Consider the following 15,178-nt stretch of genomic DNA (forward strand, 5'->3'; position numbering starts at 1 on the left):
TTTACTACTTCTCGGATCACCTATCACGCCACGATTCTGTTTGACAACCTTCATTACAACCTTTGCCTCAGTTTCGCTCGCCGGACCGCTCCATCACCGTCTGTGTTTCAGTAAATGAGAACATAGATTAGTTTCTTCAGATACAGTAGATAGGCTCGTGTTCATCTTGCTCAGACAAAACCCCGTCCCGAAGATTATCAACAACAGTGCAATGACAGATCGCCATCAGTTACTGGGATGATGAGTTTACTGTCTACACACCACACTCTGTCCACACACACACACACACACACACTCATACCTAGCGTACAGAATAGCTACGTTGGTCTCGTTTTGTACCCAACCTGACTGGTTTAAACAGGTTTGCACTGGCCAGTCACTTAGTACCCCCTCTCCGGTGTGTGTTAGGGTACGTGTTGATGTCGACTGATGGAGAGCTGTCAGTATGCTGCTCCCTCCGCTCCCCTGTTCATTGTCTGCACTCCGATCTGCCCGGCGTTGGTGTCATTGTGTGCGTGATGCTCTGCTGGATGTGTGTTGATGTCCTTGCTTTGGTCGGAAATGACTTTGAGAACCACTGCAATGCTCCCAACAGTCAATATCATCCAATATCACCCCAGTGGAATCAACACGGAGGTGTTGTTATTGGCCGAAATGTGTTGCTGCTCCAGTTTTTCAGCGCAGCGACAATTTTTGGCACCAACTCTTTTCCTATTAGGGATGTGCCGGATGATGGCTGATGATACAGATTTACCGCAAGAAAAGGTTGAGCTTCGGTTCAGTGGTTTTGAGTGTTATTTTTTTCCCATGTGTGTGCTTGTTGGATTAGTGTGTATCTCTATGTTTGTTACCATCACCCCACTTTTGTCATTTTCAACAAAATGATCAAAAAAGTCAATACTCAACAATAATAAAAAGCGGGTTTACCTCTTCCACTTGCTGTAATATTTTTGCTGCACAATATCCTCCTTTCTTCTTTGTCCTCTCTATCCCTATTCTACTTCATCTCTTTGCCGCTTCCTATCTCGTGCTACTGACTTTGATGTTGTAGCGTGTGGCGAGAGCTAATGACAGGCGTGAGCCCGGCTGAAATGTCAGAGCAAATGTTAAGTCAACATCATCATCAGCCTGACCCGTGTTGATGAATTATGAACACGGCCCACCTGAATAGTGATTTGTTAAAGGCGACAGAAGGATCTCATCAAACTGCTAATGCTTCCGATTCCTTTGTGTTATCGTTCACTCACAAATGACTGTGAGTCGTGGAACTGAAACCTTAGATCAAATTCTGATAGGGCTTCATCACATATACCCGTGTGTATCTTGCTTTCTCTTCTATTTCCACCGCAGTGTGAGGTAAAGTGGATTTCCCACAATCCTCCTGGTGTTAAAATGATGTGATGTGACTGCAGATCTCGCACATTTCAGTGTTTTAAATTCTTCTATTACAACAGTCCAACTCCAAATATGCATACATGACAATGTAGTGAATACATTGAATGCACCATGGCATAGCGATTTCAATTTGGTTACCAGGCTACGCAGTAGCAGCAGCAGCACGGTTTAAGGAATCTGAAAATTGTACTGACACCCACATGCAGCGGCCACCTGGGTAATCCTGGCTGACCATTGCCTTATGTGTGACTGTGCATAAATGACACGGTCTCCTTAATGAACTCATCAAAACCCCTGCTGTATTCTATGCTCAACCTGCTGCTGAGAGCCAGCACAGCATGCTCGGTAGGAGCCATTAAACTACAAAACCAAAAAAAGGGATAAAACGCTGCATAAAGTCAGAAAATCTGTTACAATAACAACATTTTTCATTGATAACTATATTTGCATCGTACAGAAGTCACAAACCAGTCTCAATAAAAGACAACAAATTAAATAAAACAAACCAGGCAACATTAAATTCATAAATTAATATAAGCGACTGTGACTTTAAAAAAAACAATCCCCATTTTCCTGCAATTTGATGAGAAGTCGATGTAAGGAAATAAAAATGAGACCTCTTGGTCAAAGTCTTTGTTGTGACATTTGTAATTGTGAAGCAATGCAGGGATGTCTTACTAACATGGGTGAATAGTTAATCAGTTAATAATCAATGATCAAATGTCAAACATAGAAAGGTCTCAATCAATAAACTTTATTAAAAATGAAATGGGTCTCTTATATTTCTTTTAGAAAGCTACTGCATATGTACATATATCTGTGGTTAGTTTGCTACACTGTGTGCTTGCAGTGCAGATTTTGACTAAACTTTTCCTGACATTACCTTGACTGTACTCTGCAGCATCTGAAGGAGGTTAACATGGCTCTGCTACAGTCGGCTGTCCGTCTATCTGCCCATCATTTCTATGTGATGTGTTCAATAGACAAGGAATAGACAAAGAGACTGGCTTGAAAGGCATGGACAGTATAGAAGAGATTTGATAACTCATTGAAAAGCATCTTTTGGGCAGCAGGTTCTTAGCGGCTGTGTGGTGAAAGGCCTGCTGGGAGGTCTGACTGTATTAGTGGAGGTAGAGGCTCTTGTGTTCTGCTCAACTGGAAAACCGCGGCACAAAGACCTGCACTGCCTAATCCCTACTCGGCTGCAAAACAAAAGAGAAAGCTGCCGCTTTATCAAAACTACAAGGCATTCTGTGTGTCCGCGTTGGTGCGCACGTTACGGATGTGTGCATGTTTGTGTGCAATTTTTTCCTCTTTTTTTTTTTTTTGCAGCTGTGTTCATGCTGTGCCAAGAAAATGATTTATTCAATATTTGATGAAGTAGCAGCCAAGCTGTTAAAACCAATGTTGAGATGTGTTGTTTAAAACTCCTTTTTTTTATTTTTTACCTTCTTGCTAACGCTCAATCGCGATGTGATTTCTAAACATGTAAATCACCTCAGACGGGGGAAATTGGATCTGCAAGGGTTGTTTTTTTTTCTTTACTGTGAAGTGATATTCTGTAGCTGATGATAGATTTGATCCGCTTCCTGTTTCCACTTGCATATTTGTGCACTGTACAGTGAGTAGGAGGATTTATGTGTAGCAGAAAGTTTTTATCTTTAATTACCTTCACCACCAACCAAGGAGGTGATGTTGGCAATTGTGTGCATTGATTGGATGGTTGGTATGTAGGTAAGATTGTTTGTTTGGTTGGTTTTTAGCAGGATTACTCAAAAAACTCAACAGATTTCCATGAAACTTAATGTTTTTAATTTCCCTTTGGTCAGGAAGGAATCCTTTAAATTTTGGTGCAGATGTGAAGAAATGGGGGGGGGGGCAGATCCTTGCTCCTTTTTACCCCATTTTCTTTTCAGAAATGAGGGTGTCTGACGTTTTTTTTTTTTTTTCCAGTAACACAAAAGCAGGACTTGTTTCCACAGTGAGAACCAGTCCAGTCTTGTCCTGTCATTATTATTTCACACTCCAGCCAAAGGGGGCCTGTCAATGCTATCCTGTAAATCCTTGGGTCACATCATGTACGTTTATAATAACTGTATTTATATCCACACCAGCATCCGTACAAACAGGTTCTGTTTGTTTATTATGTAGGTGTGATTTAATGGATCATCTATCAGGATTGTGACACATCTGTAATTTACCTCTTTTAATAAATACACTATTTTCCAGCTTAGTAATGACTATTTCAGGTGGGTGGTTATATAATAGTTTCATTGGTCAGCAGGTTGTGTCAGTGTTTGGTATTGAAATCAGTGACTCAACCACTGTCTCCCAACTGTGGTCAAGAATGGCCGGGCCAAACACCGCGGTGAGGGTGTGTGTTTGTGTGTGTTAAGTTGACTGGTAGGTGGTGGATGGGAACTGGATGAGGACACTCCTATTGTTTTGGCTGTCACGGCTGGGCGACCCCGGAGCCCCTCAGAGGCCCCAAAGGCCCCAGAGGCCAGGCCACAGCAATGAGCCCGTGGGCCCCCAGGCCGTGAGAACCCCAGCCCTGGTCAATGAGCGCTGGGAGCCTGGGGACCTTGGGAGCAACTGCCTGGGCCATCTGGACCAGAGAGCAGAGACCCTGACACATGGCTGTCACCCGGGGGAGACACGCAGAGATGTGGACATAGACAATGTCTGCCCCCATGTTCCTGCTACTGCTCACGCCTATCTGGCTGCTACTGAAAATCGCTTGTTCATTTGGGATGGGTGGGGGGGTAGGCATCACTGTGAGCGTTCAAAGTTGCATTCAATGTTCAGGAAATCAACTAAGGAAAATGTGAATTTGTATAAACCCCAACTCCCATGATTATTGGGAGTTGGGTGGATCAAGGTTGGTGACGTGAATCCCCCCTCCCCCCCCAGGTGTCGTTGCACCCGTCAAACCTCATGGAAAACCCAAAGTAAAGATATCATTGATGTGTGTTCATGAATTAATTACTATGAGGAGGGTTTCATCCTCGTCTTCAGCCCGGCTCTGTCGTGTCTTTTTTTCCACATCGAAGAAGCATAACCCTCTTTCATTTTTCAGTTTTTTTCAAATTCCAGTTCCTTCCCCTGTTATTTTCCTACACATTTCTGGACAGTTGCATGAAAATAGATGGAATAGACTTGAGATGTGCTCTGTCCATACCATGTCTACACTTCTTTTATAAAAACAGAAACAGCCTGCTTAAATATAACTGGATTTCCTCTCTGTCTTACTCCATTTGTCTCTGTCTGTCTACCCTGACTCTGTTCATCCTCCCTCCTCTGTGGGAAGGTCTGATCGTCTCTCTGATCTGCTTGCAGGCACACACTCCCTCTCCTAGACACACTCCCATGCAGACATCTCTAAAGTTAAAATACGGTAGCTGCTGCTGCATGGTGTTGCAAAGCTACAATTTGAGTGGCGAGTGGTAGTCTTTTCCAGCTGAGCAGATTAGCATAGATCTCCCACGCAGACAGAGTTGACCTTCACTCTGGCAAACACTTGTCAAAATGCCAAAGATAATTACCTGCTCTCTTTGCAAACAGCACAATGGTTTATCCACCTGCATCTCAGGCGTGGAGGATGGATCTCTAGTGCCGTAGCTACCTGTTTTCGGACGCAGACTGTTTGTAAAGATAATATAATCCGCATGGATTCCTATGCAACACGATTGTGTGCAGGGTTTGTGCTTGATATTGTAATATTTACCGTTTGGAAGTCGGCGAGCCACCAGAGGCTGAGGAAATAAGCCTGAATTAAATTCTCTGAATGCGATTGCCATTGCGAACGTGCTTGTGTCCGGACGTTCTTTTTCCCGCAACTAAAATGAAATTAGTTTTGTCAGCGTGGGTTTGCACCATCAAACATTTCGAGAGATTTTTTGTTTTATTTTATTTTTTTCTAATGCAGCTCAGCAACAGAGTCTGTGTCGGATGCCTGGTGATGCGTTCCTGCCTCAATATCTGTATCAATGAGCGTAGAGGTCAGAAAACAACCCCATACCTCCTCCCGTCCTCCTCTCTACCCCTGCCACCCCCTCTCCCAACCACCTCCTCTCCCCTCTCCTGCTCTCCCTGGGCACTCTCCTCTCTCCTCATCACCGACTGCCCTCTCCGGTTGAGTGCTCGAATGTGCTCAGTTCGGTGATCAAAGTCTTCCTCCGTCTCTTCTCCTCCGTTGCCCCTAGCTCTGTGTGTGCGTGCGTGTGTGTGTGTGTGTGTGTGTGTGTGTGTGTGTGTGTGTGTGTGTGTTTGTGTTGAGAAAGTGTACCATCCAGCCACAAGCCCGACTCTCACTCTAAACCGTCAGCCTCACTATCTTCTTTCAGTCTCTGTAGTACCCTGCCAGGCTCCCTTGCATATTCCCATCTGCTAGAGGGCACACACACACATACACACAAACACATACACACATACATACAAACACAAACCCACAACGATGCTTATTTGATATGACACATCTCACTTTTCTGTCTTCCTTAACATTTATGCATTGTTGATCTCAAAATCTTTCGCTGGCTTGTCGCAATAGGTAAACCCAAATGTATGCACTGCACGCATGCATGCATCTGTGTGTGTGTGTGCCTGTGCGTGTGTATGAGTGCTAGATAACCATAGAGTTGTGTCGGTCACAGAAAGCCGCTAAATTTTTTTTTTGCTTTGTTTTCCTGGAAACTTTTTTTACCAGGTTGTCTGATGTCTTTTTAATTCCAAGGTCACCTTTTGGAGTTTTTTTTTCTGCTGTCGCTTCTTGTGCCTCCAGGCAGAAAAAAAATAGAATTGTCAAAGGCAGCTATTCAAAAGGTTTTAACAGGGCATTCTGACATCGGGAAATGAACAAAATATCTGGTTTTTATCATCGTCCCTGGACCGGAAGGTGAGCTTTCGTCAGCCGCTGACTCTTTGTGCTCGTCTTGCAGAGAAGAGGTGTGGTGTGGAAACATTTGCTGTTGTGTTGAGAAGCCATGAATGTTCCAACCGATGGATCAGTTTGTGTGTTACTCTTCCCTTTATCTTGTTTATCCCGTTTATCCTTTCCAGTTGCGTTTCTCCTGTTGTTGCTCCTTCTCCATGCTCTTCTGCACATAGTTATTCCTTTCTGCGTTACCTCAGTATTATCCCTGCACCTCAGTGTAGGGTCAGGGCTGCACTCTTCCTGTAAACATATTTACTGTGTCAACATTGCTGTTGCGAAGCAGCCGAAGACAGTAACAGGTGCCTGTCAACAGCCGGCCAGATCTCCAGTGCATTAAAGGATCTTTGCTGTAGACGAGGATTAGTGTCGCCTGGCATTGTTTGTTTGCTAATTCCATCTCCAAGGTATTTGTGGAAAATAGGCATGAATAATTGAAAGCGATTTCTAGTGGACGAAACGAAGCTATCAGCGAATGGAGGGAGATTAATGAGTTGGGGGTGAAACACAACGCAGATTGGAAAAACGGAGCAACCATTCCCCAACACCCGGAGAGACCCGGAGTTCGTAAACAAAAATTGAATATGCATTGTTTCAGTGGAGAATTTGTTTCATTGGATGAAAAGCAGTGAAATGAGAATGAGTAGGATTAAAAATGAATGTAGCATTATCTTTCAATTGGAAGAGTGTCGTGGCATGATGCTGTGGCATTAAGGTACTTCCTCATTTTTGAATTGAATCGACATGTTTTATGTCGTGAAACAGGTTTGGATTAAATACAGCTTCTGACATGGTTACAAATATGTTTGTAGAGTCCTGGATTAAGACCATAAGTGACACTGCATCTTTTAATGTATACGCTTGTTATGCAGCATCATCACATGTATGTAACTATGCAGAACACTGCATAAGGTCTACATATTTCCTTATTTGCATACTAAGAAAAATGTAATTTTACATCTACTACTACTGTATACTCTTTGGTTTTTCTGAGGTGAATCCAAGTATGATTTTACTCTTGTGCTGCCGTAAGTCTGACATTTGTGGCTTTTAATTAAAACGTGTCAATATATTCCTTTTAAGCACATTCATACATTTATTTTTAAATATGTTGTATATTGGAATAGTCATAAACACACATTCCCATTGAAAATGTTTTTTCCAGCATCAAATGGAATTTATTACATTAAGTGAAGGATAATTCTGAAAATCTATTTTCAACTTCAAGCTTGTTCATTGTCGTCAATGACACACCAACTTTATGTTTTAACAAGTGACAAAATGGCCACAAGGTTATAATAATGATTAGTTTATCTGAATTTGTCAAACATCTGTGTTTTTAACTTGCTATGTTTGGAATCCATATCTTTTATTTCTTCTTAGTGATTTCTTTATTTTTTTTAAGTGGATGAGCTGAAAAATGCATTTTCAGCGCTGCAGACTCAAGCACGGTTTTGAGCAGAAAATCCAACCTCTGCTTCATCTCTTCCACCACCAACACTACCCCCAACCCCTCCGCCCTTCATTTCCACACCTCCCATCCCTTCATCTTCTGTGCCTGTACCAGAGTGAATGCTACTCCAAGCGAGAGACCATACGATGATGGCCCTCACGTCGAGAACAGCGGGCACTTGTGCATTGTGTTTGTTGAATACCCAGTGGTTTGTACACTCAATAGATGCTACTTTATGAGGCAGCAGATATGAACAGCTATGTAAATGAGCTTCTCCCCATTTCCTGCTATGACTCATAATCCAATAAAAGAAAAACTTATAATGAACTGAAAACCTCTGATGGTTTCTGCCTCATGGAAAAGTTGCAGGCGTTATATCCCTGTTTGTTTTTTCAATTACAAATTCATCCAAACTAGAGAATATTATTTATACTGCACATAAATCTGTAATACTTCATATTTCTCATAAATGAGTATTTGTTTTGTGAAGAAAAAAAAAACACAGTGTAATGCAACATTATAGATAGTTATGTGTCAATAGGACTTGTTAGAGTATATTATTATTATCAACAAGTTAATATTTGCATTCTAATTCTCTCCTCGAAAAAAGTCTTTGTCCTTTTGTTTCATAGGTGCAACATTGAGGCTTTTAGAGTAACTTAGATTTCTCTATGTCATTGAATGTATTCCAGACTTTCACACAATAAATCCTTTAAGGTATGGAATGTAACATATTTAAAAAGAACTGTTTGTTTATCTATAGCTTTTACCTGCATTACTGAAATTCTTGCCTGTAATGACAAGAGCCAGGAAAAACGAGTTGTATTCAAGGTAGTGTTGTGGTTCATTTGGCATGAATCTACAGTAGAACAGTGACAGTGAAGTCTGGCATTGAAATTCATTGCTGGAATTGGAAATCACACAAGCCACAAGAAAAGGAACATTGGCAATGAAGCACTTGAATTTAAAAAAGTTTGATTGGCACTGAAACAAATGTTTGCCACTGAAAAAGATCCAATCAAGAATAAAAAACTAAAATCCTCCTACTTCAATTTTTTTTCTTCATACTTTCATTTCAATTTTTTTCCTTGCACCTGAATGTTTTTGCTTTTTTTAGTATCACTGGATTTCAGTTTGAACTGTTAAGTTGTTTTGTGGCACTAAGCAACACATCAGGGAATGAAGATGGAACTGTGGACATGTCAGATATTTATTTGAGAGTGGTGGTTATTAAACGATGACAACTCCCACGATCCCACGTTACTTCTCAACTCGTCAAACTACGTCTTTGTTGTGCTCATTCTGACCGCCGCCGGACTGAAATCACTCAGTGTGAATGAAATTGTCTAAGGAGGTAATTAGTATTGATCATCAACCCTTAAGAACTCTGGAGGTGGATTATCTTCATTTTATGTGACAGAAAAATGTTTTTCCATCTTGAAGTTTATCAAATCTTTATGAAAACTGCAACCAGGGATTATTTTTCATCCTTTGATAATGTGCTGATGGGGGTTTTTTTTATTAATAAAAGAATAAATTTCCTTTTAATAGGTGAAAAATGATCATCACAATATGTATTTATCATTCTTGATCTCATTCTTGAAATAAAGAAGTTTGTGTTCCTCACAGCCGAGAAGCGGAAAGGATTGGGTTAATTCTTTTCTGAACCAGCTGTCAAACTGGACCCAGAACTGCAAAAAACTTCCAATATCGCGGTTCAAGATAAAGACTAAGAGAAAAAAGTGTCAGCAGATGCTACATAGGAGTGTTATAACACCAGACAAAAGCATGGCCATTCATTAGCTGCCCAACGTCATCTCTCCAGGTGTGTGTTCCATGTATCTACAGTGTGTGATTGTCTGTGCTGTTCGCCACAGGTTTGTGTGTGTGTGTGTGTGTGTGTGTGTGTGTGTGTGTGTGTGTGTGTGTGTGTGTGTGTGTGTGTGTGTGTGTGTGTGTGTGTGTGTGTGTGTGTGTGTGTGTGTGTGTGTGTGTGTGTGTGTGTGTGTGTGTGTGTGTGTGTGTGGGAAGGTTTGTTCTAATGGTGCATCTGCGCTACGTTGGGTCCTGAATGCAGCGGTTCTGTGAGCTACAAGTGTAGAGAAACAAAGGGAGCTGGGGAGCTTCAAAGGGAGTAGGTGACATTTCAGGCTTTCCATCTTCAAAGCTCTCTTTGCTTTTGTAGTTCCTCCTTCGAACATTTGCGGAAAGAGCTTCCTGTTTTTATGTCATTATTTTTTTAAACAAATTTATACGACTATTATTGATCGCTGTGTTTTCTCTGTAACATGTAACACATTACATGACAGTGTTTGTCCTTATTGGCAGCTACTGGCTGTGATCTGACCCAGTAGAGCCACCCTGAGTGTCTCCAGATGGAGGATCTATGCCATTCTCTCCTTAATTTTCATTCACCTCTCTTCATCTCTTCCCTTTCTTCCCTCCTCCTCATCCAAGTGCTTCTCCATAATTCATGTCCAGGTGCAGTTCCAGCTTTCTTTGGCACGAAACAAAAAAAGACAGATGTTCAATTTTCTCTTCCTTTGTATGTGTCTATATGCGATTGTTCATACGGACCAGTCTTTCTTCCTTTTTTTTTAACCTGTTGTACAGATTTTGGCGTCTCTGCAGCTCAGCGTTATCAATAATTAAGGGAAATCAGAGCCACTGGCTTCCTCTTCATGTGGATTTTGATGTTATGGTTTGCAAGAAAAATGGGGTTGTTGTTGCCTTGGAGTTTTTTTTTAACACATGAAACGGCACAGCTATAAAGGAAAAAAAAAGTGTAAATAACGCACTGTCCGGGTGTCTTCACTCCCGATGTTGGCTGTACATGAATGCCAAAATAATCCCACCGTGCAGCTGTATTTACATGCAGCTTCTGAACATCTTGTCATACAAAACGCATGACCCCCCGCTGACTGTAAACCTGCTGGAGTGACTGAACTCTGCAGGTGGATGTCTATATTCCTAATTGGCATGTACAGTGCAATGCACAGCTGTGGCCTGAAGAGAGCCTGAACCGAAATACAGCGAGTATTTCACTACTATCTTGACCCAGCATTAGATCAAACATTCTGTATGTTTTTATGGCATAAGAATGTTTTGATTTTTTTTGCCTCCACTTTATCTTAAACTCCATTTTTTGCATTTATAAGCACAATCATTGATTGGAAGTGCAACAGTGTGATTTGAGTTGGAGCTAAACCATAAAATGTTACCATAAATACTGTTAATGGAGATTAAGCTTGAATTTTACTGTCATTTTGCCCAAAGAATTTTTTTTTAATTAATGGCAGCAGAGTAAACTTGGAAGTAATTATTTCCACGTCGGCCGGTGGAAGGCTCAGGAGGGTGGAGTAAAATATTTTTGCGGCGAAATTACCTCAGATTTAGAAATTGCAGTCATTATTATGTTTGTGAGTATTAAGTAACTGATTTATTGCAGTCTGCAAATTAGCACTCAACAAATTTTTTTGGTATCCCTACATAAGTATTGAATTTTCAAACCATTGAACACGTTCGGAAAGCCAGGTAGCAGAATATTAATGTGAAATATTAGATTTTTCAGAAGTACAGATAGCAGTGTATGTATTAGGTAGCATTGGATCCACGATGTGGTTAACACACACAGGTTACACAGAATTAATGGCCACCCGTAGACCGACGAGTCAGTGTTGAGCCAAGGATTTGTATAATAATCCCATTATAACATATGACAATCCAAAAGGGCACTCCAATGAGCGCATACCTCCACCAAAGCCTGACAGTGACTTTTAATTAAATTAAACCCTAATCCAAATTTCAACAAGACATGTGAGTCATCACGTTTACATCCCTCAGGGTTCTGTTGAGTGGGAAAGAAAATGTGTTCCTCTTTATCTGATTCTTCCTCAAAAACAGTCTAATTTTTGGCACACCTGTCAAAGGTTACTCTTGCTTCTCAGAAGGTTGATTGCTCAATCCCAGCATGTTAAAGTGTCGTTTGGCGACATAATGAAGCGTGGTTGCTCCCGTTGGTGTGAGATTGTGATTACAGCTCCTAGTGAACAGACTGGCTCCATGCAGGTGAATGCTGGTTCATGCGGCAAAAAAACACTCGCTTTACACTACTCTGTTCAAGGGACACCACCTTACCAGCACCAAGCATCATGACAACTTTCTTTTGTACTTTATTCCAACATGTTTTTTATTTTTTTATTTCCATCGTTAAGTCGTCTTTCTAAAAGCAATAAAAAACATGTGCAAAAAAGTTGTTTAATGCCTCCAAATAATTCATCCCCGCTTAACAGGCATTCATTTTTTAGGGACACGTTGCCCACAATGACTTGCTTTTGGCAGTGCCACGACTTTATTACATCTTTTTTTAATTTTACATTGTGAGCTTTTAAAACCTGTAATAATGGATTCACCTCATTATAATTTCACATTTCAAGAAACAGAGATAAGCGTTGCTTTATACAGATGGTTCCTGTTGGGCACATTTCCTTCCTTTTCACAATAGGACCTTGGCTGTACTGCCCTATGTGTGTGTGTGTGTGTGTGTGTGTGTGTGTTTGTGTGTGTGTGTGTGTGTGTGTGTGTGTGTGTGTGTGTGTGTGTGTGTGTGTGTGTGTGTGTGTGTGTGTGTGTGTGTGTGTGTGTGTGTGTGTGTGTGTGTGTGTGTGTGTGTGTGTGTGTTGTACGTGTGTGCGAAACAAGTTCCACAGGGATGCATTTCAAAATAGGTCATCACTAATCCCCCTTATAAATGAACATTCCCCCACCGAGCACGCTTATAAAAGAGAAAAGTATAGAGGGAAGAAAGCAAGAAAAGACAATGAATTATGGATAAGTTTTAAGAGCTCCCTGGCCTCTTCTTTTTTTTCATTTCTTCCCTCCTCCCCTCCTTCTCCTTCCCCACTGTCTCGTTCTTTCAATATGTCCTCTGCCTCCTCTTAAATCGATACCGGCTGACTGTCATGGGTCAGTGACCTGTATGCATCAGGCTGGACCACAACAGGAGGAGCGCGGCGTCTCCGTGGGCTCTCCATAGAGAGGTGATAGCTCGTCCCTATCACAAACCTTTCTTGAAGGGACACCCACTTTCAATTTAACTCCAATATCCACCTCAGATTGACTTAGAGTGAAAGGAAGGAAAAAGGATATACAGTAAACTGTATATGATCACCGTTTATCCAGGAGGAAAGGGAGCGTACCGAAACACCTGCAGCCGCATCTTTGCTGTGGATGAAAGGATGATACTAGGCCTGCTGTTTGGCTTTATGTATTGTGGATTAAAAGATGTGTTTTAATTGTCTGTCTGCTAAACTGTGCCCCACTTATTTAGTATTGATACTAAGTCCTTGCAGACCTCTCAGTTCTTGCAGCCACTTTTGGATTGTCAGTTAACTAGTTAGGCTAATAGTGGTTAAAAATGTCATGGATGCACTAGTTGGAGGCTGAAATCAGAGATACTGAGGCTACTCAGATATACTGGGCCTCTTTTTAAGAAAGTATTTCTTTTTGTTTTTTGTATTTGTCTGCTTGTTTTTCCATTGCAGTGACTGAAAGTTTCTGCCTACAGCCATACAAATAATACATATTTTCCACTTTCTCCCCCTAATTGGAGAAAAATCTGTTTAGTGTCAAACATCCTCTTTTATTTTGGAATGAATCAACCCTTCATCTGAAAAGTAGCATTATAACCCAAGTAAAAGCTAATCTGAATCTTTATTAAGACATCAATGATTGTGATGTCACAATGTACTTATGCATTTTTTTTATTTTACAACCCATGAACAGCATTATGAAAAGAAGAGACACCAACAAACTGTGTCCATTTTTATCCCTCAGACATAAAGTTGTTATGAGGATTCAGTTTGTGGGAAAAACTTGTCTCAAGTCGACGTTTTAATGATGCCATCTTGTTGGTTTTATAATGTGAACCTGGAAATAAAGGTTCTTACAATGACACTTGGTGGCTACGGAGATGATATAAATGATGAAGATGAAGCTACATGTTTTATGTGTTTTCTATGTTAACTAAGCTTGTTTGCTGGATTTATAGATAAAAGCCACAGTTTTCTGTCAAAATTTGCTGAATAGAAAGAGGCCAGCTAACATCGGATGAGAGGTTGCGTGCATCCCGGACAGGTTTGCAGCCGCGCTGCCGTCTCTACATGTGGGTATTGCACATTGGTTCATCAAACATCCTAAAAACCCCAAACTCGGCAAAAAAAATATAAGCAAAATCTATTCCTTTTTTCAAATGGGACTACATTTACTGTGCATCGCGATGGTAGCCGCAGGCTTCCTCACACTCCAAGTCCAATTATCTGTGTTAAGGCTACATCTGAGATGGGGGATTACAGCATATTATTCTAGTGCAAAAAAACAGTCTCTCTGTCCACCGGTCTCCAGGCAGCCGACACAAGCAATGGAGGAAGGTGTGAGAGGTGTTACATTAGCACCTGGAAGTGTGAACAGCAGACTAGTGACCTTTTACCAGTGCCTGATACGTTACCTGGAAAACTTGTTTGCCTCCTGCAGTTCCCTCCTGTGTCCTCCACTCTTCTCACTACATTTCCACCCCAGCGTTTCAGTTTTTTTACCCTCCTTTTCTTGCGTTTCTTTGGCTGATGTTATTTGTTTTTGCGCCTTGAATCGAGTTGTTTTTTTGTTTTTTTTTCATCAGCCTGCATTTTTTGGCTTCTACATCTCTTGAAGCACTCTTCGCTTGAACTGAAACCCGTCTCGAAATGTTCTCTCATTGTTTGACACTTGACGCTTTCACCAGGGGATGTTAGTCAGGATGCCGTCTCTTTTCTCGTGACTTGTCATCACCTCTTGAAATTCTCTTTGAAAAATTATTGTGATGCATTAGATTAAAACCTCTTCGGGGTACCTCCTGTTCCCTGGAAAGGCCCTGAAAATAAATCCCTCTGCACTGAAGCAGCTTTTCTAGGAGCGATCTGTCACGACTCTCAAACTATTTCATATCCTTCCATTTCATAAGTTTAATTATTGCATTTTCTTTTTCCTTTTTTTTTTTTTTTTTGACGCGCCTTCTCCCAGTATAACACGTAGCAGCCAACATGCCTTTGCAAATCACTGCGCCTGAATATCCGTAAGAGACACGACTTCCTTCAAGTCACCTGCCAGCGGCTCTAATTAGACTGATAAGCAGAGCAACTGGAATCAGCTCTTCCTGGTAATCAGCCCCACAGAGCCCAGACAGACGGCTAAATGAGGAGGAGATGAGCCGTGCAGCTCAACAGGTGTCCTCAAAAGACGGGGAGGTGTGCTTATACAGCCTCGTCTCTCCCCTTATAACTACCCCAGAGTTCAACCTCAGGACAGGTTGAAACATATAGAGGGACACTTTTGTTGTTCTGGAAAATAAGGCTGGGACAAAAACA

At 41.4% G+C, this 15,178-nt stretch overlaps 1 protein-coding gene across 1 annotated transcript in view; it reads left to right on the forward strand.

The window, feature by feature from the left end:
• The window catches only part of ptprn2 (protein tyrosine phosphatase receptor type N2), a 108,706-nt gene that overhangs the window by 36,927 nt on the left and 56,601 nt on the right, over positions 1–15,178 (forward strand). The window lies entirely within an intron of this gene.

Source organism: Antennarius striatus, chromosome 20 (assembly GCF_040054535.1).
Source record: "Antennarius striatus isolate MH-2024 chromosome 20, ASM4005453v1, whole genome shotgun sequence".
Classification (NCBI taxonomy): domain Eukaryota; kingdom Metazoa; phylum Chordata; class Actinopteri; order Lophiiformes; family Antennariidae; genus Antennarius; species Antennarius striatus.